We start from the raw sequence: 27,765 nt of genomic DNA on the forward strand, positions 1-27,765 counted from the left end.
AATCAGAGCAAGACCTGAAGAGTCTGTATGCTGGGGAACACAAGGCATTGAGAGAGCAATAAGGCAATTAAGAGCTGTGGGTGTTGGCAGGAGGAGACTGTGGCAGCACTGTAGCATCACCATGTTGCAGAGTTGTAGATCACCATAGAGGTCACGACCCAGCAGCATCTGCAGAACGATTTACTCTCCTTGCCCAGCAACTACACAACCAATTGATTCGATTATTAGTGCATTATTGTTATGATTTATTTATTTGCATTTACTACATTACAGAAAAAGATCAAATTCCAGATATTTAAAAATGTGGCTTATTCCAAAGCTCCGATAACCTCAAATTTTTAAAATGTGCAATGGGCTTGGCTTTCTCTTTCAGATTGAAAACAAAAGCAAAGAGACTTTAGACAAGTTTGTGTTTGATATGTTAACAGTGATACTGGATTTTAAAATGAATCTCAGCTATACTTCTCCATGAAATTGGAGAAATACTTCAATTAAATTTTATTTTGATTCAGGGTACATTCAGCCCCATATCACAATGACACATATACATGTCACAATGTCCTGAGAGATGTTTTAAGGTATATAGCATAATAAGGAAATTGCAGCTAATCTTTCCTCTATGTAAGTAAGACACGAAGTGATGTAGACAAATGAGAACACATTTTCATCTGTTTGTCATTGTGCTCATCCTCTAGAGGCAGTGTCTTCAGTCAGAATTGACTCTCAACTTAGTGACTCTCACGATTTCCTGTGTCTAGGACTGACTGCATCATTCCCACATGATGAAGGTTATTGTTCATGGATCTATGGTTTTTAAAATGTCTCTGCAATTATTTTCAGTTTATACTGACTCTCTGAGTCCATAGCAGAATAGATTTTCTTCCCTCAGTCTCAAGTCTCTTAATATGTTTCTGGATTGCCCCCTGGCAGGAGGTTGATTGACAGCTTTGGCAATGCCAGTGTTCACCAGGCAAATCTGACCAGCAGCAGAGAGCTGATATTATGTGTATACACAACTAGTACTTACTGTTGAGCTGTAAATGCCCTTGGGCTTCTTGTCAAGGACTGGCCTAAATTGACTTTGTTTTTTTAGAGCAGGGAGAACACTGAAATTATGAATACCAGTTTGCAATGCCCCGTGAAACGAGACTGATGACTTGAGTCCACTCACTGAATGAGACATGAATTGGCCTACAATCCCTGGATCCAGGTATGTGAGAAACAGAAGAATGCTGTGGTCAAGGAGTGATAGTGAAGACCATCACCAAGCATCATCTGCAAGTTAAGGAGGTGGGAGATTTTCCCTTTGAGAATTTGAAGAAGGAAACAAAAGGAGAATCGTTATTTTTTAGAAGAACATGGCAATATTTGTATCTTTGTTATTTTTTAAAACATGATTAATTTTATAACATAATATTGGAAGATAGAAAGTATAAAACCGATGACCAATATACACAGTATCCAAACACAACTAGTTAAGAGTTTGATCCATTTCTTTCCAGGCTTTAAGTGTATATGTGTTTGTAATCCTACTTCTGGTACTTGGATCAAATCATCTAATTATTTTAAAATTGTGATTTTTTTTAATTGCCTTTCTAGTATTTTCCTGTGTCAACTGTGTATACGTAATCATCGCTGTCTATTCTCTGAATGCTGATGTTTCCTGATGTTCTATCTTTGACCGTCTTCTTTTTTTCACTTTCCGTAATCACCTAGGTCTTTCTCAATTCTCCACCAGAACAGTCATGACCTGAACATGGACAGTTGGTAAGTCCTTATCTCCAGACTTGACTTTTATCTTGTGTTCCAGACTCATACACATGATTACTAACAATTCAATTTTTCATTTAATTAATCAACTAATTGACAGTGTATCAGTTAATTCATTAAATATTGGTACATATTAGGTAGTATAATGAGTACTGAGGGCTTAACCTGGAAAATAGTTTTAGATTTGAAGGAAAATAATGAGAAATGAAGCAGGAGTTGGAAAGGCATAAAAAGTCTACATTTTATTTAGGCTTTGTTTATTTATTCCAAGACTACATTATATGCCTCTGTTACATACATTCATCTAGCACCCATTGTAGTTGTATTTAATTGTTATTGTAGTAATTATTCTATTGGTGGCTATGTGTGTCAGCTTTTTGTCACTATAATGAAATGCCTGAGGCAATTAGTTTGTAAAGAGAGAAAAGGTTGTTTTGGCTTATAGCTTGAGAGCCTCCAGTCCATGATTAAGTGGCCCCATTTCTTTGGGCCTTTGGCAAGGTAGTACACATGGTGGGAATATGCGGGAGAGCAGACCACTCACCTCCTGAACCAGAAAGCAAAGGGAAAAGATGGAGACTAACAGAGTCCCAAAATTCCTCTAGAGGGTATTCTCTCAATGACCTAGGACCTCTCATAAGGCTTTATCTCCTAAAGATTCCAGCATCTTCTAATAGCAACATCCTGGGGACTAAGCCTTTAACTTACACATTTTGGGGGGGGGGGCACTCGACCAAACCAAGCAGTGTCTGAATTGGTCTTCTTTTGCTGCTTTGACAAACTACCATACATTTAGTGACTCTGAGCAATGCAACATTATTATCTCCCAGTTCTGCAGATAAAAATTTCAACATAAATCCTCTACTGAGATCCAGGTGCCAGCTGAGAACATTCCTTCCATCAGGAGTAGGAGCAAAGCCACTTGCTGGTTTACAGCTTCTGGAGGCTTCTCACTCCTCCCCTTGGCTCATGGCCTCCCTCCTCTGTGTTCCAAGCCAGCAGCAACAGCTGCCGTGTCTCTGTCTGTCTTTCTTCTGATTGCAGGGGGCCCCTCCAGAAAACCTGGAATAATCTCCTTACTTTAAGGTCAAGTGATGGCAATCATGTTTACATCTACTCCCTTAAGGCCCACTTGCCACATAAGGTTCTGGGGGAGTAGGATGTGGACAAGTTTGGGAAGTCATTATTCCATTTACCTTTCCCCAAACTTTAGTTTCACTAAAGAGCACTATGTCCACTCTTCCCCTCTTTCCTAGATATAGAAGCTTAGTTTTATTCCATGTGACAACTGCCCGGCTAGTAAAATTCAAATTCCCTCTTATTGTAGTACAGAGGTGTCATGTGGCACTGGCCTAGCCATGATTACACGAGGAAGTCTGAGTATTTCTTGCAGAGATTTTGTTTTCATGGTAAGAAGGGTCACCCCTCTCTTTCTGCGGCCCTACTTAAGCCTAGGGTAAGCCTCCATCTTGGGATGGAGGAAGGTGGGAGTGAATACACCAACACAGAAGTACAGAAGGGCCTTGGTCACTGATGGCATTGTTTGATTATCCCATTGAACCAGTGGAAGGCTTGCCTTTTCTGGTCTTCTTGGGAAAAAAAAATTCAGAACATGCTGAAGCCATTAGTGAAGGAATTTTAGATACTTGGAACCAAATGTCATCTTGCTTAAAAGCCAAGAGGAGAGTAGACACATTTTTACCTTGTTTGTCCCTGTTCTTCTAACATCCTACGCAGAGCAGACATACCTTGGGAACCCAATACGTATCTGTGAAACTTCTCTTGAGATTTCCCCCTTTGGATCTGCATTTGCAGCATAAATTGATATTAACTGGTTTAAGAAAGGAGAGTGAGCGAGTTATTCAGAACATCGAGTGCTTGTCCGTGTCCTGCAGTGGCCTTGAGCTTGTGGTAATTAGGGAACTAATGGAAATTGATGTGACTGAAATAACTAGGGCAGGGGAGAAGGTTGCTAGATACGGGCAGATCTGCTGGGAGTGAGGTTGTATCGGATTACCAAAGGGCAGGTTAAGATGTTTTACACCTAAACTCATTGATAAGCAACTGACAGACTTTATTGGGGTTATTCTATTTTTTGTTTTTGAAAGCTCTTCTCTTATAGGCTGCTATATGAATAGAGGAGGGAAAGTACTTTGAATAAGATTAAGAAGGTATGGAAATTATCAAAATCAGAGAGAATGAGAGCCAGAGGTGGTTTGGTGATCCTGGAAACGGAGATCAATGGATGAATAGAGAAACATTAGGTGGTAAGGTTGATAGGACCCATGTATGCCTGGGTGTAGGGTGGGGGGGCGATAAGGATCTGGCAGTGTGTGTACTGACATCTGTGACACCACAGTCTTGCATTGTCCTGCTCAAGGTGCCAGAATTATTTTTTGATCATTTACTATGTACCAAGTTATCAAATGTAAGACTGTGACATAAAACTATGAATGCTTCAGAGCCCAGGACGAGGGACAAGTGACTACAGAGAAAGCTTCCCAGATACAGGGTTTAACTGGGAACCAGGGTGGCAAAAGGCTTTGTAATTCACTTAATGGAATTTATTCTTTCTTATTTTCTGCTTATTGGAGGCAACTTTTTTTGAGATGTGGACATGCTGATGAGTATCTTGCTTTTGATGGCCTCATAATTTAATGCAGATTTTTCTCAGGTGATACACTAATGGGTCACAGAGACCCGAGACCTGCCCCATCCCTGGAAGCACACAACAATCCCTTCCACCTCCACCTGTGTGGGGTGCACACCACTAGGAGTTTTCTATGTGTGCTCTGAGGGAAATTTTGAGATTTGCTCATCTTGGAGACAAATTGGATACAGAGATAAAGAGACTAACAATCATGATTGTATCTATGTATTATAATATAATGATATAATAAAAGAACACAATTTTAAAATATTGGGGAGATGGATTTGGTGGCAGTTTAAAAGCAAGCCCTCTTCATGAAGATAAAAGGACTGGTCCTCATCTTTATGGATGCTTTAAGTCTGAAGGTTCTGATAGGGTTTGAAGTGTAAAATTCCTTATTGGTTTTTTTCAGTTACTTTTCCAGAAAAATGGCATGAGTATAATACCTTCCATCATATTTCATCAGCTGATGAATTTTGAAAATGCAGTAGCTGGAGAATATGAAGGAATGTAAGGATTTGTCTGTACCATTTCGCCCTGTGGGTAAGAAATGGATTTGGGTTGGTGATGTGGCTTCTCATTAAGTTGAAGTTGGTGGATCCTAAAGTGATATCATGCTCTTTCAATTATTTATCTCTTCTAGCCTCTAAAAGTATAAGCTACAGCACTTATAGAAGCTTTGAATACTTTTTAGTAAAAGAATTATCCTTTTATATCTCCTAAAACTATGTGTTTGCCTGTTAAAATTATGATTTTTTTTTCTCGCCAGATTTGCTTTGCATATCAAATAGCACTGTTTTTTAATTTATTGTTTGGTGCCTACCCACTTCACTAAATCTTTGTATTTCTATTGTTTTGTTGCTCTTCATTTTTGCTCAGGGAGGCATATGACATTAAATGGCCATTGCTTAAATCCCCTTTCCCTACTAAGACTTCATGAGACTTTCAGTGGGTTCCAAGGAGTTTGAATTATGATTTAGAGTTGAATTGAAATAGATAAGGGAATCACTTAAACTGCAACCATGGAGCTTGAAACTTAGCCTAGAAACTCATTTGATAAGGAGAAAATAGGTGTGAAGCTATTTAAAATATAATTAATAGCATCTCATTAATGCATAACTTGTCATGGAAACAGCATGCTGGTGTGTTGAGCTCTTCTCAAACTCCTTCAGATCTGTGGTGTCAGCAGTTGGGAACAATGTCAGATGCTACTACCTTTTCTAATGCCACCAATGTATTATTAATCCTGTGAGACCCTAGTACTGAGGATGCAGCCTGGGCCTTCAAGCCTGGTCTAAGCTCTCCCAGTTTTTCCTCAGGGTGCTTAAATCACAAATGGAGCTTTTTAAAACTTTTAGCATTTAGCACAAAAAAAAAAAAAACATTCTTCAGTTTCAGAAAATGTACAACGTAGGCTGTTATACACAATCACTAGGATAGAGCTGCTCACCACATCAGCCCACTGTTATAATCAAGCTTTTTGTGATAAGAGTGTTTTAAACCATCTTGACAAATGCTTATAATTATAATAGTTATCATATGGAACACTCCGTATCCTCAAAGGGATTTAAGTGTATGATGGAATCTTCCTTTTAAAAGAGTTTATCAGCTAGCAGATTTCCTTTCTTATGTGCATGAAGTGCATTTTAGATACGGAAAACCACAATAAATGTGCTTTTGACTATGTCAACTGTTGTAGTAATCAAGCCCCTTTCTTTCCAAAGTATTTAAACTACCTTTTTAGATATCCTTGCAGAAGATGAGATGACTTCTCTCCACACAGGCAAGGGGAGGCCTTGCAGTTAGATCCTTGCTTATCAGACTTCAGAGTTTAAGCAGTTTGGTCACTGGGATAATTAGGCTGCCAGAGTTCCTCCTCCTCTTTTGCCTACCTGTCAACTCTAATGACTGGCAAGAGATAATTTGCCAAATTGAAAAAGTTGCTAGGAGGCTGGAGGGAAGTAGAGGACAAAGTCAGCAAACGTTTAACCTGTCATTCTTAAAGGCTCCGAGGAATACGTGCTGAACTCTTAAAGCCCAGGAAACACAGGCATTTCTTATGTAAATCCTGAAACACTTATCTGACACACTAAAAATATGAGAAAGTCTCACCAGAATGTTCCACCAGGGTTCTCTAGCAGTTCCCCAGTGAGTCAGGCATGCAGTGGGAACTCCTGGCCTGGCCATACTTCCAGATACCAGTAGACTGTGGCCCCAGCTCGGCCCCCAGCTGAATACCAGAGCTCAAAGTACCAAGATTGTCTTTCATATATTTTGATTTCCCCTTTAGCATTTTCTAGAGTAGGCAATAAATGTGTACTAAAATGCCAAAAAAATGAGATATCTGTGTTTTCTGGAATCAGACTTATTATTTTATTCTGATTTTGTAAGTCCATATTTAAGCTATTTAAGCTCATTCTCTACTACAGATACCTTTCCATATAGAGATCTGTGGTAGAGGATGGGGGAAAATTGTGATATAAATATTCAAAATGAAGAAATAAAGCAATAATTTTGTGTTACTTACTTCATATATACATATATATGTGTATATACACACCGCGCGCGCACACACACATATAGACACCTAAATTTAAATGATGAAAAATATTAAATTGCTTGGCAATTTTATTATTATTATTATTTTCTTATTTATACATGAAAATAGAATCTATTTTGATACAATTATAAAAAATCTTCGAATATATTTTGTTCTAATTATCTCTCCTTCCCCTTCTCCCCTCACCCCAGTTCCTCCCCTCTGTTGAACTTGGTCATTTTGATTTGTAATAAAACATTGTCAATAGTGAGGGAAAGATGAGTTTAGAGTCAAACCTGTTTTTTTTTTTTTTTTTGGTGTGGTCTTCTTTCTATCCTGATACTCTCACACTCAAAAATCAATGTTAAACTACTAAGCTTGCAGTGTTGTGGTTCCTGCAGAATTGAAGTCCTATAAAGAGAGCTGCCCCCTCACTATCGACTTCCTTACCTTCTTTGTGCACATCTTTGAGGGCATGTGCTTATTTACTGCAAATACCAGTGGCACAGCCCATAAATCCATATCACTATTTTGCTTTTCTCAATCTGGGAAAATGGCAAAATCAAAGCCAAATGAATTGGGTGGTACTGAGATGTGGATAGTGTTTGTAAAGGACACCAACATGCTTTGTTGTTCTGAGTAATGTGTAGGCAGTTTTCTGATGTCAGGGCTGCTAGAAGATTGATATCTCTTCACTGAGAACAGTTTTTATGCTATGGGAATGATCAAATTGAGAAAATTATAGGCTTTCTGTAAGCGGCTTTTCTAATGTGATATGCAATGGTGTCATTTACAGAGGTTAGCATTAATTTTTCTCCTTCAGTAGATGGACTATTTCATGCAGTTTTCTTTCTATAAAACCCATTGAAAAGTTCTAGTGGGTTCTATAAATCTTTATTTTGCCATTAGGTTCCTGGTGGAGCATACTGTGCATTTTTTTCTTTTTATTGCTTTGGACATATTGACAGACACCTTTTTTCCAAAGCCAAGGGAAGACTGCTCTTTGGGCACTGAAAGGGGAAGTATCAGCAACAGGGCTGGGGTTGTAGCTCAGTGGTAGAGTGCTTTCCTAGCATGTGTGAGGCACTGGGTTCAATCTTCAGCACCACTACAAATAAATAAAATAAAGTTATTTTGTCCATCTACAACTAAAAATATTTTTTTTTACAAAAATCACCAGCACATTTCTCCCAGATGTCACTGATATGTGGGTGATGACTATTGTTTATGTTTCCATCTCTGCTCAACATTATCCACATCAGCTGGTCAGATTCCCTCAAATCACTTCTATTTGTTCCTTGGTCACTCATCTCTGCTAAGTCTTTGGACTTTCATTAGGTTCATTTCATCAAATTACATTCTTCCTTGTAATACTTAAAATTCTAGCTGTCAGGGTTCCCTTAGAACTGATGGCAACATGTCTTGTGACCATGCAGCTTGGAGGAAATAGACAAAATAATGGTGAGAAATGGCAAGCCTCTGTGTTGTTTGGCATGAGACTCTCTGTGATGGGAATGGAGAAGTGTGTCAGCATTTGTCCTCATTCTGCTGTGCATCACAGTGCTTCTGACAGGCAATGCTTCATCCCAGGAGCAGATTTGAAGAGGACTTGTGGCAGTACACTGTACTTCCATAAATCAAAGACCAGGGCTGCCTAGGCCCTCCTAGTTAAAAATAAATGGAATTGAAAATGAAATGCTTGGTAATGAACACTTAACTGAAAAGGTTAGCAACTGGGACATGGAGTGGGAGATGAGAGGATGAGAAGCAGGTGATGTATTAAATGGGCAAAATCTCTAATTTTGCAGTTTAACACTATTTCCCTTTGTTCTGCTCTCAGTTGAGATGGAGAACAGCTGGCCAGTCCCACCTGTGTAAGAATCCATCATGTTCTTGAATACCATTAATACATTTCTTTGTAGCCTTAGAAGAGACCCATTCCTTTAATCTTTCTAAAGTGGTAAAGGAAACTTTCATTTGCTCTATAAGTCTCAAAATTCAAAATGTGTTTTGAAGATGGTTTGTTTCTGAGGTTAAATCCCAGAAGAGAAAAAAACTAAATTTGTTGTTTGCAGATGGAAGTGGAGAACAGAAAGTCAGGAATTCCAGTTATGGCTGTTAGGTACTGCAAGAGGCTTAGGGAAGGCCCAACAGTGGGCCTCTTTAGAATCTTAGTGTTCCCAGGCTTCGGTGGGCACTGGAAAAGCTATTAACATCCAAGCCACTAGGATACAGTATGATGTTGACCCCCAGCAGCCGAGTGTGTGGATTCTTTCTGTTTCTACTAATATCCATTAATAAGCCAGAGTCATTAGCCTCACTCAGCTACTCTTACCTGATGCAGCTTCTACAATTCACCAAACAACTTTTTTCATTTGCTACTTAAAAACTTTCCAAAGGGTTTGTGTTTCACTGATAAAACTCACAGATCATTGATCAGATAATGTGTTGATAGTTCATTCTTGCTCTGATCAATAATAGGAGACCCTCATAGAACAGAACAAGTCCACAGAGGTGAGGGGCTGCCAGCCTCCCCTATGAGTGGAGTTGGAGCTCTCTCCAGCTGGTCTAGGAGAGCTGGCAGAGATGGTTAAGAAGAGGGGGAGGACAACTGTTTTCTGTGGCCTTTCCACTGAAACACCTCCTTAGGGTTACAAATGCCTTTCTCTGTAGCAGGGGTCACACCACAGAACCAAATGAGCATCAGTTGCTAGCCACTGAGATCCTTGGTTTTATAACTAGATATTCCAGCATCTTCTCTTCCCATTTTTAATAACTTCTATGATTTCCAAACTATTCATATATCTTGAGTTTTGTTTGTTTTGTTAAGTGTGTTAATTTTGTTCATGGCAATTAATTGATGAGTTTTATCTACCTTTTGGGATCAATCTTTGTAGTTTCTGTCTTTATAAAAATCTTTTTTATTTGCATTTTAAATGTCTTTATATGGAGCTTTGCAATGCCCTCTATTATAGTGGTTACTTTTTCCACTTGTCTTGGATAATCAATTCTTTCAATTTTTAATGCTATTATTTTTTTCTTTCTATTTTCCTTATTTTTTAAAACTTATACAGTTGGAAATGTAGGATAAAGGGAACTCTCTGTAGGCTCACTGGAATAAACTGACAAAGATTAATAGGAGAAAAGGCACACAGATCTATTAAAGAGCAAAGGGGAAGGATCACAGCAGGAGGGAACAGCAAGAGGAGTATGATTACCCAGGAGCCCAGGATTATTCAGCAACTGACATACCCGGTTTTCTAAAGAGGAGCAGGAGGGTGGAGAATGGAGACACTTTTTAGGGGACTAAAAATGAAATTTAGGGAGTTGGTTGGGTTTAGAGAACTCTCAATGACCAGGAAAAAGCCTGCTTGGCTTGCAGAATGGACAGTGGTATGTACATACTTATTTATGGGACTAAAATAGAGGACATTGTTTTGTGACAAAAGCCTCTTCAGGTCTGTGGGCAGACCTTGCTCTTTCTTCCTGAAATATGAGTTTAGTTAAGGAAAGCTCAGAGGTGAGAAAAGAGGTAATTGTTTCTTCTTCAGTGGGTCCAGACTTTAGGTACTTGAGGAGACTTTGAAGACAGCCTCTCCCTGTACTGAAAGGCAGAGGACAAAGGAAGGTCAAAGAGACCTTGGTTCTGAGGCAACTTCCAAGGCCTTGCTACATGTTGAAGCTCAGTCTTTGAAGTAAACTCCAACAAAAGCTTAACTTGTTGGTCTTCATTCTTTTTATTTATAAAAACACTTTTTCAAAACTCCATGAATTTGTCAAAAATAAGGAATGAAGTCTCTATTATCCTACAGTGTTCATAATGTATTGTTAAATGAGAAAATTAAAGTGTTAAGTGTTGTAAGTTATGAATTCTGTACTTTGCCATTAAAATGTCAGTCATTGTCACATACCAACCTAACATTGCTCACAAACCTTGCTCAGTCAATTTCTTTGCATGGGATTGCTGCACTCTTTGCCTCATTCTGGATCTGAATCTTCTCTCTTTAGCCACTAAAGAGCTCAAGATCAAGCTCCCATGTGTATCTGGCTGTTAGGTCCTTGAAGCACTCCAGGCCTACCAGACACCTGTTCTCTTCTTCCTTGCCCATATACTTCGGTGCCTACAATAATTGTCTGAGTTCTGATCACATTGCCATTGTATCTGGTTAATTTTAATTTTTATTGTTGGAGCCCATGTTCACTGTCAAGGTGGAAAAGTATAGATGCATACAAGACACAATAAATCTCATTACCTACTTGAAATAACCTAAGTGAACAGCTTGATGTATATCATTATATAGCATTCTCTGTGATTATATAAACTTATATAAACTCATTTAAATATGCTGATTTATATTTGTTTATTTTCCAAAATTAAGCTTATGATATATCTATTATTTTGTAACCGGTTCTTTTCATTTTAACATTACAGTGTGAACACACACCTAGGTCAATAGATGGAGAAATAATCCGTTCTTTAGAATTTTAAGGAATTGCTGAGTAAAATTCCATTGTGTATATATGCCACATTTTTTTATCCATTCATCCATTGAAGGGCATCTAGGTTGATTCCACAGTTTAGCTATTGTGAATTGCACTGCTATATCGATGTGGCTGTGTTCCTGTAGTATGTTGTTTTTAAGTCTTTTGAGTATAGATAGAGGAGAGGGATAGCTGGGTCAAATGGTGCTAAGAGAATAAAATCATGGCATTTGCAGGTAAATGGATGGCTTTGGAGAAGATAATGCTAAGTGAAGTTAGCCAATCCCCCCCCTAAAAAACACAAATGCTGAATGTTTTCTCTGATATAAGGAGGCTGACTCATAGTGGGATAGGGAGGGGAAGCATGGGAGGAATAGATGAATTCTAGATAGGGCAGAAAGGTGGGAAGGAAAAGGAGAGGGCAGGGGATTAGCAAGGATGGTGGAATGTGATGGACATCATTATCCAAAGTGCATGTATGAATACAAGAATTGACATCAACATACTTTATATAGAGAGACATCAAAAATTGTTCTGTATATGTCTAATAAGAATTGTAATGCATTCCGCTGTCATTTATTTTTTAAAAAATCAATAAAAAATAAAAATAAATTAAAAATAAAAACAATGAAAAAAAGAATTAACTGTGGTAAAATATAAATATCATAAAAATTTCCCTCTTAATCATTTTTAAATATATAGTTTAGTAATATAAATTATATTTATATTATTGCATAATGAATCTCCATAACTCTTTTCATCTAATAAATCTGAAGTTCTATCCCTATTAAATGGTAACACCAAAAGTCACACCCCATTCCCACTTCTCCCCAGTCCCTGGTACCCACCATGCTACTTTCTGCCTCCATGATTTTGACAACTCAAAGTACTTAATTTAAGAGGAGTCATACAATGTTTATCTTTTTTATGGCAACTTGTCTTTAGCATAATGTCCACAAAGTTTATATTTATGTCATAATATGTGTCAGAATCTCCTTCCCTTTTATTTATTTTTAATTTTTTTTTAAAAATGTATTTGTTCTAATTAGTTTTACATGACAGCAAAATGCATTTTGATTCATTGTACACACATGGAGCACAACTTTTCATTTCTCTGGTTGTCCATGATATAGAGCCATACCATTCATGCAATCACACATGTGCCTAGGGTAATGATGCTCATCTCATTCCACCATCTTTTTTCCCCTTTTAGAGCTGACATGTACACCACATGTTCACCCATTTATCTGTCTATGGGTACTTTGTTGCTTCTACCTTCTGGTTATTGTGAGTAATGCTGCTATGGATATGACTGCACAAAAATCTTTTTATGGTAATGTCTTCGATTCTTATTATTATGTACTCAGAAGTGCAATTATTGAAACATGTGGCAGTCCTGTTTATTTCTTGAGTAATTACCATACTGTTTGCTTGCTCACTCCCTTCCTTCCGTGCCTTCTTTTTCCATACTGGGGATTGAACCCAGGACCTGGTACAGGTTAGGCAAGCACTCTGCCAAGATGGCTATAGTTTGTTTCCCTCACTGAGTCTTCTATGAACTCATATTTTCAGTGTATAGCCAAGGTCATGAACACCCTGATTCAGCCTATGTACTCCAGAACATACACATTTGTTTGTGAGCATGCTCCCACTTATGTAGCCTATTAACAATGTGCCTTCTTTGGCCTGCATATTGCAAAGTCCTATGGAAGTGCCTCAGGGGGCTGCCTAGGGGCTAAGTGGACCTGGTTGGGTACCAGGTTCAAAATGGAGCTGTAGCTGGAGGCTGAAGGCCGCTGCTGCCTCTAAATAAAGCATGGCTACTTTCCCAACTACATCTTGCATCTTCTTCCACCTGCTGGGATCCTGAATCTGTTTCCCAGGATCTGAGCCTCCACCCAACACACATCCCCACCTCTTTTAATATTTTATTTGAGTCAGGATCTTGCTAAGTTATCCAGGCTGAGCTCAAACTCGCGACCCCTTTACCTCTGCCTCCTAGTAGCTGGGCTCACGCTGTTCTGGGCTACCATTCTGTCTGCTACTGCAATTATACTATTTTCTATTCTGGCAGGTATAACTAGAGTTATATTGTTTTTATCTTACACCAATGCACAGGGGCCCAATTTTTCCAGTTACTCATTCTTTCGGTCAAAAATTAATATTATCATATACACTTCGATTTCATTTCTTTCTTTGCATATGCCTTCCTCTGAGAATACTATAAATACCTATAGAGAGTTTGTGAAGAGAAAATGCAATTTGATCTTGGCCTTGAAGGACAGCTGAGATCTTGTCTAGTGACAGAGGGTTTTGCAGGTCTCACATGTGTCCTGCCATTACAGCTGACTTTCTACAGATTCTTTCTAGCTCTGCAGATTCAGCCACTTTCAGATGAGCTTTCTACAACTGCTATGTTTCCTTTGAGACCATTTGAGCCTTATGTCAGAACACAACAAACTGCTTAGGGAAGATTAAGTAAATCTTAAACTTTGGGGAAAAAATTGATTTAGAAGTTTGTTTCCTCTATAGAAAAATACAAATATGCACCCAGCACTTTACCTTCCTGTTTAAAGGTTTAAGATCCCTGATTCCCCTATGGATGCTCTATCAGGACTCTGGTTGGAATGACCTGCTCTGAGATCTGACTCAGCTTTTACTCTGATAAGAATGAGTCCATTGAGGTTCCATTTTTATCCTACTTTGGTCACAACACACTTTTGCTCCCCTTATCTCTGTATTAACCTTGATCTTTCCCACTGACTGTCTCTTCACTTTTTCGTGAGTCTTTGTTCAAAAATTATAAAATACCCTCTTCAGTTTATTCTTACAATGTTGGCAGGTAGTGTTTATCTACTAATATTCCTCGAGCCATCCCCAGAAGTGGTAGGAATCTTGCATAATCAATCAAATCAAATTGAGAAGGCATGAAGGCTCCAACTGCCACCTCATAATTGTCAATAAAGTTTTATTCATAGAATAAAATGTTAATGTGCCTAGGCGGCCTTGAAATAACATCAAGCGTTTCTTACTTTTATCCCTAAAATGTTTTTTTTCTTCTTTCTCGTTGCTCTAATCTCTTAGGAAGCTTTTTTCACATTGGAAAAAAAAACTGAGCCAGTATTTCTTGAGTAAAAGAGGTCTGCTCTTCCTGACATTCTTCTGAATAAATTCCACTATTGTGGTATTTAGTTCATTACAAAGAACTAAATACCTAAAAAAAAAAAAAGAGTTGAATTTGCATTAAAAAACAAGAACAGTACAACGTAAGCAGTAAGTTCTACAAATTTGCAGTAAATTTTTCACAAGAGATTATATTATTTCTAACATCTACATACATTTAATTGTAAATTGCCATGTCAAAATTGAGAAAAAAAGTGAAGAGAGATTTTGCAGAGTACTAGAGTGAGACCTGTTGAGAAATGCATTTATGCTCCAATTTTCACTCTGCCTTGTTACCACAAAATGCTGCATTTGTTTACAATTTGTGTTGTTCTAATCCTCAAAACACATTTTGTCAGCACCTTTTCATTTAAAGTTTAAACTCACTTACTTTAAAGGAGAAGATAAGTACAAAGTGCGGCGCGTTAAAAATTAATTTGCAGTTAACTTTTCAAAATGTTGTTTAAAGATTTTTTTATGTTTTGAGAAACCTCAAGAGAAATTTTTGTGTGCGTGTGAGATTCTTAGAGTCTACTACATGGAATATAAAGTTGTGTAATGTGATGAATAAATAAATAAATCAAAACTTAAAAGATTTAGATGATCCTGAAACTTTGGAACTTCATCCACATATATTTTCTATTTTCCTTACAATTTTCATAGCTGTTTCATTTTGACTAGTTAATATGCAACAAGCAAGATAGGATAGGCTTATACTTCAGTATAGGCATAGGATCCTAGGGATTTATCACCTAGTTTATTTCTTCTCCTGTAAAGGTGGCTTTAGGTCAGAAAATTTTCCTGAATCCTTGTGGTTTCAGGCGATTTTGTCCTAATCTCTTTTGCCTTTATGACTTAATCATCTCAATACTTGGTCTCCTAGCATCCTGTGAATAAGGAAGAAACTCAGACCTGCTTTATCTATAATGCTAATCCATCCTCTGTGCAGAGCACATTGACTGGAACAGGTCCCATGACATTGCCTATATGTAAGAGTTAAAAAAAAAAAAGAAAATAAAGTGGGGAACATATGGAATATTTTGATTGCATTATTATCTCTGCTGAAAACACTAACTCTATTTGCGTTGTGGAGACAAAAGGAACTTGAAATAACAACTTCTGAATCTTACAAGTGATGAGTGAAGGTGTAAAGGCTGAGCTCTGTTTTCAAGTGGTACACTTCATGTTGTAAGCTAGCAGATGAAGTGTATGCTTCATCATGCCTACTTAGTACCTCAAGAAGACCACTCAGACAATCTAGCAACAACAATGTTTTACCTTAACTTGCTATTTTGGAAAATTAATTCCGAGACACTTTTGATTTGAGATCACAGCTAGAGAAATAGTATGCCATTTTATTATGTTGTGAATGTTTGGAGAATCACAGGTTCCAACTCACTGTTTACCATTAGGGAATAAACTTTGGAACATAAAGTTTACTCCTCCAGGAGTAAACTGTGTTAGAAATTTGTGGTAGGATTTAAATTCTGCTCTTGAGCCAAAATGGATATGAAATCTGGATTTTATCTGAAGATTAAATTCTCCTACTCTTGGCTCCTGTTTCTTCCAGAGCTTTGATGATTTAAGCCTAGGATCAGTCAAAATGAAGCGATTTTCAAAAAAACCAAGTAGGGCAGCAGTTTCAGTTGGTAGGCAAGGGATTGAAAATCATAATACAAAAGTGAGTACTTTGTTTGCTGATGAAAATGTCTGAGGAACAAACTACCTTCATTGCACAACGATAACATACAGAATAATATTCTTAACCTCTCTTCTTACTTTATTGTTGGTCAGTAACAGGTTTTTGATTTGCAAGAATCTGTGGACAAAAATTTAGCACTAGAACAGAGGAAATTTTACAATGGTAATGTGGAAAACTAAGGGCAATGATAACCAGCTATTTCTGTCACCTGGCATAGTCTCATATCTGTATGAAGTTGAGAAAATTAATATTTTGAACTTGACTATATACTTATTTCTTCTTTGGTTACAGGTGTTTTTGCACACATGCCATTAGGCACAACACCAGAGAGTAAAGCTGGTGTTGTGCCAAAATATTTTATAACAGCCTATGCAAGTACTTATTACCATACCTATCTAATGGATGAGAAAATACAGGGTTCAAAGAGGATAAATAACTTGGCTAAGATTACATAAAATACATGGCAACATTGGAATTTCCTTTGTGAGTGTCTTTGACACTGGAATTCATACTTTACCAGTATTTTAAATGGCTTGGTTGGAATTTAACTGTATGTATTAATTTTTTCTTGCTGCTGTGATAAGTTAACACAAACTTCATGGCTTAAAACAAAACAAAATTTATCTTATGAATTTGAATATCAGAAGCCCTAATGCAGCTTCAGTGGGTTGAATTTGAGGCATTGGCGAGGTTCTTTCCAAGGGACTCTAAGGAAAACATATCTACCTTTGGTAACTTGTGGATGTTCCATGTACCCATTGACTGGAAGTCCCTAATGCCATCTTCCAAACCATCCTCCATTCTTTCATTCTTATAAGGATACCTGTGATTGAACTGGGTTCACCTGGACAATCCAGGATGATCTCTCTATTTCCAGGCCAGTAGCTCAATCTCCCTGCAAAGACTCTTTTTGCCTTCTAAGGTAGCATACACACAAGTTCCAGAGGTTAGTGCATAGAAACCAGGATTCTGTCCATGACCGCCAATTTCTTTGGAAATGCATGTTTTGAAAACAAATTCTAAATTATTGTATTATGTCTTTGGGGAAAACAGAGCCTGATTATTTTTATTTTTTTACTTTAGACTCTGTAGATCATTACAAAAATTAGTATTGCATTTTTTTTAATACAAAGAACTACACACTTGGCACAAACTTCTTATAGCCATAAGTCAGAAAGGCACGTGATGCACCTCAAAAAGAACACAAGAGACATAACAGAACCTTGCCATAACAACATATGAGTATTATACTTGATCAAACCTGGCAATGTGAATTTTTATTGTCTTGGAAAAGTTTAAACCTGAGATTGGGCAAGATTTAGTAACTTATCTGCATTTTCTCCCCTACCTACATGGAATAGAATGCTACTCCAGCCACACCTATGAAAAATAAAATTGACAAAACAGTGTTTCATCTGAAAAAGAGAAAAAATGGGACTTTTAGTGATAATGTGGTGGTGAGACCCATCATACTCTTGGAAGTTTAAGAGAAGAGGGTTTCCTGAGAATCACATTGAGAAATGGAGGTGATGAATTGCCTGACATAATTAATGCTGCTAGTACCTTTAACTGTAGTTCTCCACAGTACTCTGTTACCTTCAAAATTTATAGGTCTAATGTGGAGATTATCAAATCATAATATCGGGGCCAATTATGATATTACTTTAAAGGCAATATTAATAAGTACAGGTAACTGTCCACTGAATTTCAGTGGCATTATTTACAATGAAGGATTCATCCACAACATCTTCTGTTCCCCTGACAAACCTTATTTACATTGCCTTAGTAGGAGACAGGGAAGGAAAACATTGTGACAAATTTTAGAGAAGCATTGTCCAGTAGAATTTTCTATGACCCTGGAAATATTCTTAACTCTGCATTTCCAAATGTCATAATCACTGACTAGAGGTAGTTATTGAGCCCTTGAAATGTGGCCAGTGTGGCAGAGTAATTAAATTTTTATAATTTATTTCATTTTAGTCAAGTATAAATGGTCATATATGGCTAGTGGCTACCCTTGGGCAACCCTGATTATGTAGCCATTTTATAGGGTCAAGTTTGAAGGGTCCCTCTGAACAGATATAAATAGATACCTTACAAGTTCCCCAGCACCTGGAACACCAGATACTGGGAATCTAGCATACATAGCAAGGTAGCTCAAGTCTAAGGTAAAAACACCTCAGTACCCCCTTCATCTTCCTGGATAACCCCTTTATCTTGCCTAGATACACATGGAAGCAGTAAAATCATTCTTAGAGGCAGGTCTGCTGCATGACTTTCATGGGTTTTAGGTACTTTGGCCTTGGGGGAATGCTTCCACTACAAAAAAAAAATACAAAAAATTATACCTTGTTTCTGTTGGCATAAATATGACTATCACTTTCAACACAAAAATTTTATAGTTCTTTTCCAAATTTAAAAGAAATCAAAACACTTTAATAGATTCCCAAGGGTTTTGCGGGCCCCAGAACTGCACCTGCTGTGTGTGTGTGTGAGTTGGCTGTGATTAGAAGGAGTTCAGTAATGAGGATCCAAACTAATTGGTTAGCACATAAGTCAGAGGACTTTGACTGATATAAATTAAAATAAAGTTTTGATTACCATTTTCTGGATGGTTAAACATGTTCTAAATGAAATTTCCATATTTTATATGTCTCTATTTTTGATAGTTGTATACATACAGATTTAAAGAAAAGTTTAATTTTAAAAATACAATTTTGAGGGAAAATTACAAGCTGATTTTGCATAGGATAAGGATAATCGAGAAGTGTTACTTCTGACTACAAAAGTAGGATACTTGTCAGCCTTACAGGTAGGGTCACGGAAATGCTAAATTGGTGGTGCCCATCAACATGGACTTGATGTGGCGTTGGGCATAACTGGTGTCAATTCTCCATCCTTGCTTAGGAGACACTATGATCAGAGGTTAAATATGAATTTTCTAGCAGTTAATTGCTTGGTCCAGAAACTGAAATTTTTGCCATTTCCTAGGTGTGTGAACTGGGGGCCAGTTGCTTACTCCGTTTAAACTTCAATTCATTTCTATGTATAATAGGAGGAATGATTGTGAAGATGGTTGTGAAAATTAATGAGACAATTCATGTAAGTGACTTGAAAAACAGTGAACACTCCATAAATATTAGTAATAATCATGAATAGACTAAGATTTACCTTGACTGAGATTGTTACCTTGACCAAGATTTCTTAACTCAGAGCTTCAGCTTCTTCTTTCTAAATTAGACTCTATTCAATCAACAGATATTTATCTGGCTTGTGACATGGTACTGCAAAAGCCCTGTGGCTACAGCTTGGAATAAAACTTAGGGAGTTAATAACATCTACCTGCAGAATTTGTGTGAAAACTTAATGAGACCATGTATAATTGAAGTGCTCATTATGCTTCCTGGCATACTTTATTCATTAAATAAATGTTAATTTTCTTCCTTCCTCTTTCATAGTTGGTGTGAGGGCCTTACTTTACTTTTCTGTAAAGTATAAATCTAATTGCTTTCAATGGTTTGATAGAATAGCTAATGGAATAAATCTTTTGTTTTCCTTTTATTTTACTCCAAGTGACATGTGTTGATAATATGTGATTTGTTAGAGTGATCACACCCATCAGGAACATTATTTTAAATTGTATGACATTAAAGAATAGAATAGGGAAAAGATGAAAGAAGCATCTTGTTCTTATCAAGTACCACTAAAACGTAGGTGGTATTCTCCAATATTAGTTTTCATTAAAGACCCTTAATACCCAAGAACAGTGTTTGGCATTTCAATAGTTGTAAACCATAGTTTTTCAGTAGAGACTGAAAGACCAAGATTGGAAAACACTCATCTAGGATCCCATTAAATGAAGAAACTTAAAAAAAAATAAAAATAAAGAAGAAGAAGAGGAAGAAGAAGAAGAGGAGGAGAAGGAGGAGGAGGAGGAGGAGGAGGATACGTTTTGAGACGTCATTTCTAATCTCTCTACTTTTTCCATTCCTTGCCCCTTAATAGGGAAAGAGGTTTGATCCAAGTCAGGATGGCTTGGTCATGGGTCTAGGTTCCATATGTTGGGAAACGCAACAGGGACTAAGCTCATCAAAAGAAGCACTAGAGACAGGGAGTGAGAAAAATAAAACTTTACCAGGGAGACTAGATCCAAGTATGGGGGAGATGGCTACTTTTGAACATGTGTATACCAAGATGGAAGTACACAATGCTTTTATGACCAACATTTGCTCATATAGTCCGGGGGTCCATGTTGTATCAATTGATAGAACCCTTGAATACTTACTTAAAACTTTTTCATTGTTAGGGAGAAAATCATGCAGAGTGCTAAATGTAGAACAGAGTTAGGAAGAGGGAAGTGGTACCAAGGTGGTAATGGGATTAAGAAGTAACAGACTGGAATCAAGGAAACCAGAAAGGGTAAAACTGAGCTAGAAGCAAATTGGAGAAGGAGACTTTCTGCCCTGGCTTTGAGTACCATGTATCTTTTGAAATGAGTGTTTAGGGGTCACATTTGGGGAGGCATGATTAGGTGGGTTAACACAATATATAATGGTAAAATATTAGTAATATAGCTACTTCTGGTATACACTGAATTATAAAAAATTCTATTTTTCAAGAATTTGGAATTATTTCTTAGGAAAGAATATTAAAAAAATTCAAACCAATTCTATACACTTTAAATGAAAATAATTTTACCATTTCCGTTGAGACTTTAGGAAAAATTCTAACATAGATACTTCTTTTATTTGGGAAATGATTGGATTAGATTCCATGAATTATTTAATCTTCCCTCTCTTCTTTTACTGAATTCCTAGAATACACTTAGCTTAGGTCAGCATTTTTCCTTGAAAACGTATGCATTTCTAATATTGTGGTATCTCCCAGGTCAGACAGATGAGTTTGTGTGGGGTGAAGTAATGATGATAGGCTCAAACTTCAATCATCTTGAAAGCTTCTGGACATTTATTTTGTAAATGAATGCCAGTATTTTAAAACACTTAATATTAAAAAACAAATTGAAATATCTGAGTGAATTCCAATAGTGTACTATGCATTACTGACTGACTCACCCAGAGAGATTGGGATATTTATAAGAAGTGGGAAGAAAAGATGAAGGACAATAAAAACTGAAATGCAGCAGCCTTTACTACCACAAGTATCTGGGTAAAACACATAAAACATGCCATCTCTAAGTGCCATCCATAACCTGATACATATAAAAATAAATATCAAGACATGCTTTTAACTAATATACCCCTTTTGCAAACCTGAATCACTCATGTTTAAGGTAGTTCCAAATGCATTTCAAAAAAATAATGAAAATAGTAGTAACCACTCAGATTTATATAGCAGGTTGTCTAAAAATTCCAAGTTGTGCTCCCAACTGCATCCTCTTGTTATTACCTAAGTCTCACTCACATTCTCAGAGACCTACTACTGGCAACGTCAGGTAGTTATGTAAAATTGATGAAGAGCTATGCAGGTAGGCTAGGGGTATAAAATCCTAACTTCTAAGTACCACATGGCCTCCATCATTGTTCTGCTTTTTACCTCTCACAGCAACACTATAGAAATTTTCAGTTTATTTTAAACATAGACTGGGATTATGGGGGCACTGCAATGCAAACTCTCTTCCCTGATACTCCCAGCACAGACCACAGAGGCCAATGACATTGAGTCTGGGCTGCTGGGCTCCCAGCCCTGCCCTCCTCTGCAGATCCAGTGCAGATGTGATGAGCTGGCCAATAGCAGTGGTGAGTCAACTGTCTGAGTGTGCAATTGCCCTTAGCATCAGGTGTGTTTTTCATGCTCTCTTCTGTATTTTCTTCAATTTTAAAAGTGAAATTCTTCTAATCAACATAGAAGTGAAGAAAGACTCCACCTCCGGAATAGAGGCTAGAATAAAAATTAATGGGTGAACGTCCAAGTGGAAGTTGTCTCCTTTGGGTCTGAGTACATTTTTGTTTAGAAAAAATGAAATGATTTGAAGAAAGAAGAAAATACTGAGTCAACTCAATCACTGGTTGCATGAAAATAGGTTGGCTGAGTGATACGATGGGGATATGCCTGTCTGTGGCTGCTTGATCAGGACACGTAGGCCTCCAAAGTCTAAACCAACCAGTGAATTTTATCAAAGTCTCTAAACCAACCACTGAATTATAGTGAAGATGACTTGAGACAATAAAGAAAAGGTCTGATTGCTTCCAGAGGAGAAACAACTGGCCTTGCATCCAATTTGAGAGAAAACTTGAACCATGAAAGAAAAAGTACCCCAGATTATTTTCAGAAAAATTTACTTAGATTATTGAAAGAGAAATTAAGTACCAAAATTTTTTATATTGAAAGCTGATGATGCAGGACCTTGGGGGAAACCAATATCCTGTTAAAACTGCATTCCCAAGGAAGCAAAGTTGTGCTGCTGGTGGGAGGAGATGTGTAGGCTCTGGTTTACAGGAGCCACCAAAGAATACCTCCTTGAAAAGCAAGCACGTAGAACCATGAGGAAAGAGCCTGGTGAAAGAGGCCATTTTTGTTTACTAACATGTCCCAAGGACGTGCAACAATGCCCTGCATGTAGTAGGTGCCCCATTAATACTTAGTCAGTAGGAACTTTGAAAAGCCTCAGCTTCTACAGCCCACTTAAAACAACAACCACAAAGATAGATTTTATAGTTTTCAGGTGGATATATTGCATGTCTGTAAAGTACATGTTTGTTTTAAAATTTGTTTAATTAATTTTGTCATCAATATTTGGTATATCTTGATTTGGTGTGGAATGAATTTTTAGAAATTAAACATGTGTTATTAACAGGGCATCTATAGGAAATAATATGGGTTCAGTTTGAACTCATACCTCCCTTTCAGGAACAAGCTTGATTGAGTCCCTGTTTTCTTTATCTCAAGAAATTCCAAAACACCATCTCTGTCTTTTATTATTCCGTTTTATTTTTCTTTCAGTGTTTCTTTATATAATTCAATTTGTTATATGAGACTTAATCACAATCCTCCCCCCAAAAAGTCCCTCAAAGAAGTCACTAATTATATTTAGAATTCAATAATAGTCCACATATAGAGAAGAATTATGTTAGTATGTTAAGTGATATTATACATAATAATATTATATATAATAAAAAGCAGTACCATTATCTTTCAATGCCTTTCAAAGACACTGAATGGTGCATTGGACTTTCTCCAGATAGTTCTCTGTTATGTGTTTGTCTCTTCCCATTTCGTGTCTCTGCTACCACTGTCATTGAAGATTTATTTTAAAATGCTATTAAAACCCATATATTGGTTTTGTTTAGTTTTATTTTTGTACTTACATGTGAACCTATGTTAAAATTGGAAAGATGAAGTAATTCATCGTTTAGCCTGGATAAAGACATATTGTCATTTAGCAAAGAAACCAAACCATTTGTAGTATTGTTTCTAAGAAAAAGATGGGCTTCAAAACTGGGTTTTTTTTAACAGGCAATGTTAGATGAAAATATGTAGACCAAATTTTTCTATGCTAAATTGCAGAGGTAGAGTGATATTGAATTTCCTCCTAGTTCTAACAATATAATTTTCACTTAATTTTAATCTTAAAAAATGAATCTACTCATTTTCTTGATTTCTGGAATTCTAGAATTTTATATATATTCAGATATATGGATTTCTTTGCTGAGAAGTCCTAGAGCTTCAGATTACAGAGGGTTCTTCACATTTGGTAAAATTAGACATTTCATTTCATTTTCAGGTCACATATTCTTCTTACTTGATGAATTAAGACTAATTTTTATCTTTTCTTTTCAAGAAGGAATAAATTTTAAATAAAGAAAAAGAAAACCCCTTCAAATTCTCATCAGAAAATCACAAATATTAATTTGTACTTGGTAATCCAATATAAGAGAATACTTATCTGAATTGCTTGCTGTAAATTAAATTTTGTCCTTTAAATTTTTCCATAAGCATATTATCACTGATAACCTCATACAGCCATGCATTTTGTTTTCCAACTCTTACAAACTGGAAAAGAATCTCGGCCTTATTCAGAGAATTAAATGTGTGAATATCGAATACAAGGGACCAAATCTCTGTGTAGTGTTTTGATTTTTTATGTTTTGCTCTTTCTGTTCATACAGGAAATCAACATGCTTCTATGGCATGAGAGAAATACAATTATTTCAAAATGACACATTTTCTCTAGATTTCAGTGGGTTGATACACAGAACAAGTCCTTTTCTGTCTTGCTGATGCATGAAAGCCTACCTTCTCTTTCTTATTCCTTCCACTTTCTTAACAACAACAAAAGAAGCAATACAAAAAGCAGAAAGAATAAAAAGATCATACATTTTTGGTGTTAGTGTGCTTACGTGCCTACTCATCCTCAACAGTATGAAGAATAACAGAAACTTGCTTTTGGAAGATCTTTTATCTCAGAAAGCAGTGTACTAGAGTCATCATTAATTTTATTATTGGCATTTAGGGAAAACCTAATGAAATAACAGTTTCAGAAGGTCTTTGCACCTAATGAGCACCCTGGGAACTCAGAGCTCTGGGGTGAAAAGTGCCTTCTCCACTTCAATGACTTTGGGTGCTGTTGTTTCTAAAGCACTGGTGGAAAATGAGCAGTTTCACAGTTTTATTTGGCTGATTTCCCTTAGGTGGATCAAAGTAGATGTCACTGGTTTCATGGTGATTCATGCTAATAAGACCTGGAAGATTCACTTGAACCTGGAAGCTTTCAGGAATGGGATGTGGTTTTCAGAAGCAAATGCATTTGGGGTGCATTAATAGAACAAGCAGCCAAGTCACTGTGCACTGGGCTAATCACAGTGTTGGGTCACTGGGTCAGATGACAGGATCTCACTGTTGAAAGGTGTTGGCAAGCCCCCGTGTCTTTGGGAGATGGTGAGGAATCTGCATGGATGAAGCAACAGACAACCATTCTTCATGGAGCTCATTTAAAGTGGGTATTATGAAATCCCTAAAAAAGGAAGGGAGAAAGTATCTATATTACATCAAAATCATGCTTTGTTTGCTGTGTGTGTTGCTTTTTTTTTAACAAAGAAAAATGAGATATACCACTTCATGCACTCATTCCTGAGAAAGAATGTCTGATACATGAGACCTTTCCTTTATTTCTTTAAATACAGGGGAAACATCACATCTGCTAAGTATTATTCTAAAATTATATTAACGTTTTCCTGTTTTTCTCTTTAACATTTTTTAGTTGCCAATGGAATTCTTACTCTATTTGTTTATTTATATGTGGTGCTGAGGATCAAACCCAGGACCTTACACATGCCAGGTAAGCAGTCTACCACTGAGCCACAACTCCGGTCCAATTTCCTTTTTTTTTTTTTTTTTTTTTTTAAAGAAAGCATCAGCACGTATAGAGTGAAATGATTTACCAAAATAGTAATACTGAGTAATAATGTTTTGATTAATTTTAAATCCTTTTTTATTTGACAGTTTGGAATAAACAAACATGGATTTTGCATTCCTCAGTAACCCAGTCCTGAAGAAATGGATGACCTTGTGCTAAAACTAATTCTATTTTTAAAAAAACATGTAGATAGTTGTACTATATTTCCATGAAGCCTGTGGTAGCCAAACAGAATGTTTATTTCTCTTTGATCTTTTAAATTAAATGGTAAGAGTAGTAATATATTCTGTAGTTAATGATCAAGCAGGAAACATGCCACAATATGAAAGGTACATCTATACCAGTAATCTAATATAAAGAGAAATGGTTTATCAGTTATATTAGCATATACATGTATTTATTACAAATATGGATATGTGAATAACTGAAATGAAATTTTAAGAATGCAAATAGAACATTCATTTACTGACATCAGAATGCTGAAATGAATTGGAATTGGAGAAATTGAATAAATAAATTCATTCATGCATGTACAGACCCAGTGATCAATAATGGGTCAATAACTGGCTTCTTCTTTTAGACTTGCAATGAGATAATAGGTTCACAAACAGACCTCTGGAGGTAATTTACACAATGACATTATCTTAGTGAGGTCCCTTAAGTTCTGGGTCTGATGACTGAATTGTAGCTCCAGAAGTTGGTTTGTCAGTTACTAAGGGATTTTAGGAGATGTATGCTATCAAACTGACAAAAAAACTGATCTATTTACCAGGTTGCCTAATCATTTAATTAAAATGAGAAATACAATTGTCATAGAGACCAGAGGAACTAGTAATGCTGTAGAAAGCCACATGGGAAACCAAATTAAAACCAGAAGGTTGCTTGGTGAGCAGTGAGTCAGAGCAAGCAGAGCTGGTTGCATGACTGAAATAGCTAGTAGTGCCAACTTATAATAACCCAATACATCTGCTGCCATCATTAGGTCTGGGCTGCCGTGGGAGCTACTCAGTTGAGCCTGATGTATTAATACCACCAACATGCCAGCTTGTGAGCTGGAGCCACTCTGCTTCCAAGGGTGGCTTTAGCTTTTCTTTTATTACCTATTTTATGAATTGATTTTATAAAATTCTAATTCTGGAGGGTCCTGATGATACCTGGTACAAGAGCAGAGTGAAATGAACATTTTATGTGTTTGAATCCTGGTTCTCCAACTTACTGTCTCATTGTGCAATCTCTATCAGGTCAACTTTTCAAATTTGTAAAATGGGAATGAAAATCTGTATTTCGTGAAATATCATCAAATCAGTTCAATAAAACAATGGATGTGTGTGGTGTTTGTGTGTATTGGGTTTGGAGTCAGACAGACCTGCTGTGATTTCAGTTCTGTTCTTACTTTTCTTCTCTAAGTATCATTTTATTTATTTGTAAAACTGTGAATAAAAATTAGTTTTAAAATTAAATAAAAGTATTTTATGCAGTCTCTGACAGTTGAAGTGTGTTATCAATTTTCCTGCCATTGTTAAGAATTAAAAACACTCTGTAGAGAATGTTTTTTTTAATTGGTACTTAATATTTACACAGAATAGTGGTTTCATTGTGGCATATTTTTATATGAATAATATACTTTGATCAATCTCAAGCATGATGAATACTGTCATTAATTATAAGTACTCCAATGTTTTTATGATTTAAGAAATATCTTCAGTTTGAAGAATTTTCATTGTTCTTGTCAGTCATTGAACTCAGTTTGGGGTTGACAGATCACCTTTGAAATCTGTGGGTTTGTATGGAGTAACTCAATACCTCCCTTTGTTAGCACAACATAAGAACCATCCCTAAGAATTGGGGACTCCAAGGAAGGTAAAGCCACGCTGTTCACAGACTTAGGAATTATCCCACTCCCTAAATCAGTACTTGATCTGAATGAGGGCAATCTTCCATTCTGTTCCCCGGACTACATTTTTTTTTTTCCTTACAAAAACTTTAAAAATTCTATGGTTTTCTATGGTAAGAATCTGACTTCTTTTCCCAATCTGAAAGCATTTCCAAAGAACAGAAAATTACAAATTTCACAAGGGGGGAGTTTT

At 36.7% G+C, this 27,765-nt stretch overlaps 1 long non-coding RNA gene across 1 annotated transcript; it reads left to right on the top strand.

Annotated features, from left to right (window-relative positions):
- The first annotated feature begins 1,031 nt into the window (after positions 1 to 1,031).
- LOC144375853 (uncharacterized) lies at positions 1,032 to 27,165 on the top strand. The gene is made up of 4 exons (XR_013435704.1): positions 1,032 to 1,210; positions 1,717 to 1,767; positions 25,523 to 25,600; positions 25,765 to 27,165. It is a non-coding gene; the product is annotated as an uncharacterized LOC144375853 (long non-coding RNA).
- Positions 27,166 to 27,765: the final 600 nt, after the last annotated feature.

This window comes from Ictidomys tridecemlineatus, chromosome 3 (assembly GCF_052094955.1).
Source record: "Ictidomys tridecemlineatus isolate mIctTri1 chromosome 3, mIctTri1.hap1, whole genome shotgun sequence".
In the NCBI taxonomy this organism is placed as follows: Eukaryota; Metazoa; Chordata; class Mammalia; order Rodentia; family Sciuridae; genus Ictidomys; species Ictidomys tridecemlineatus.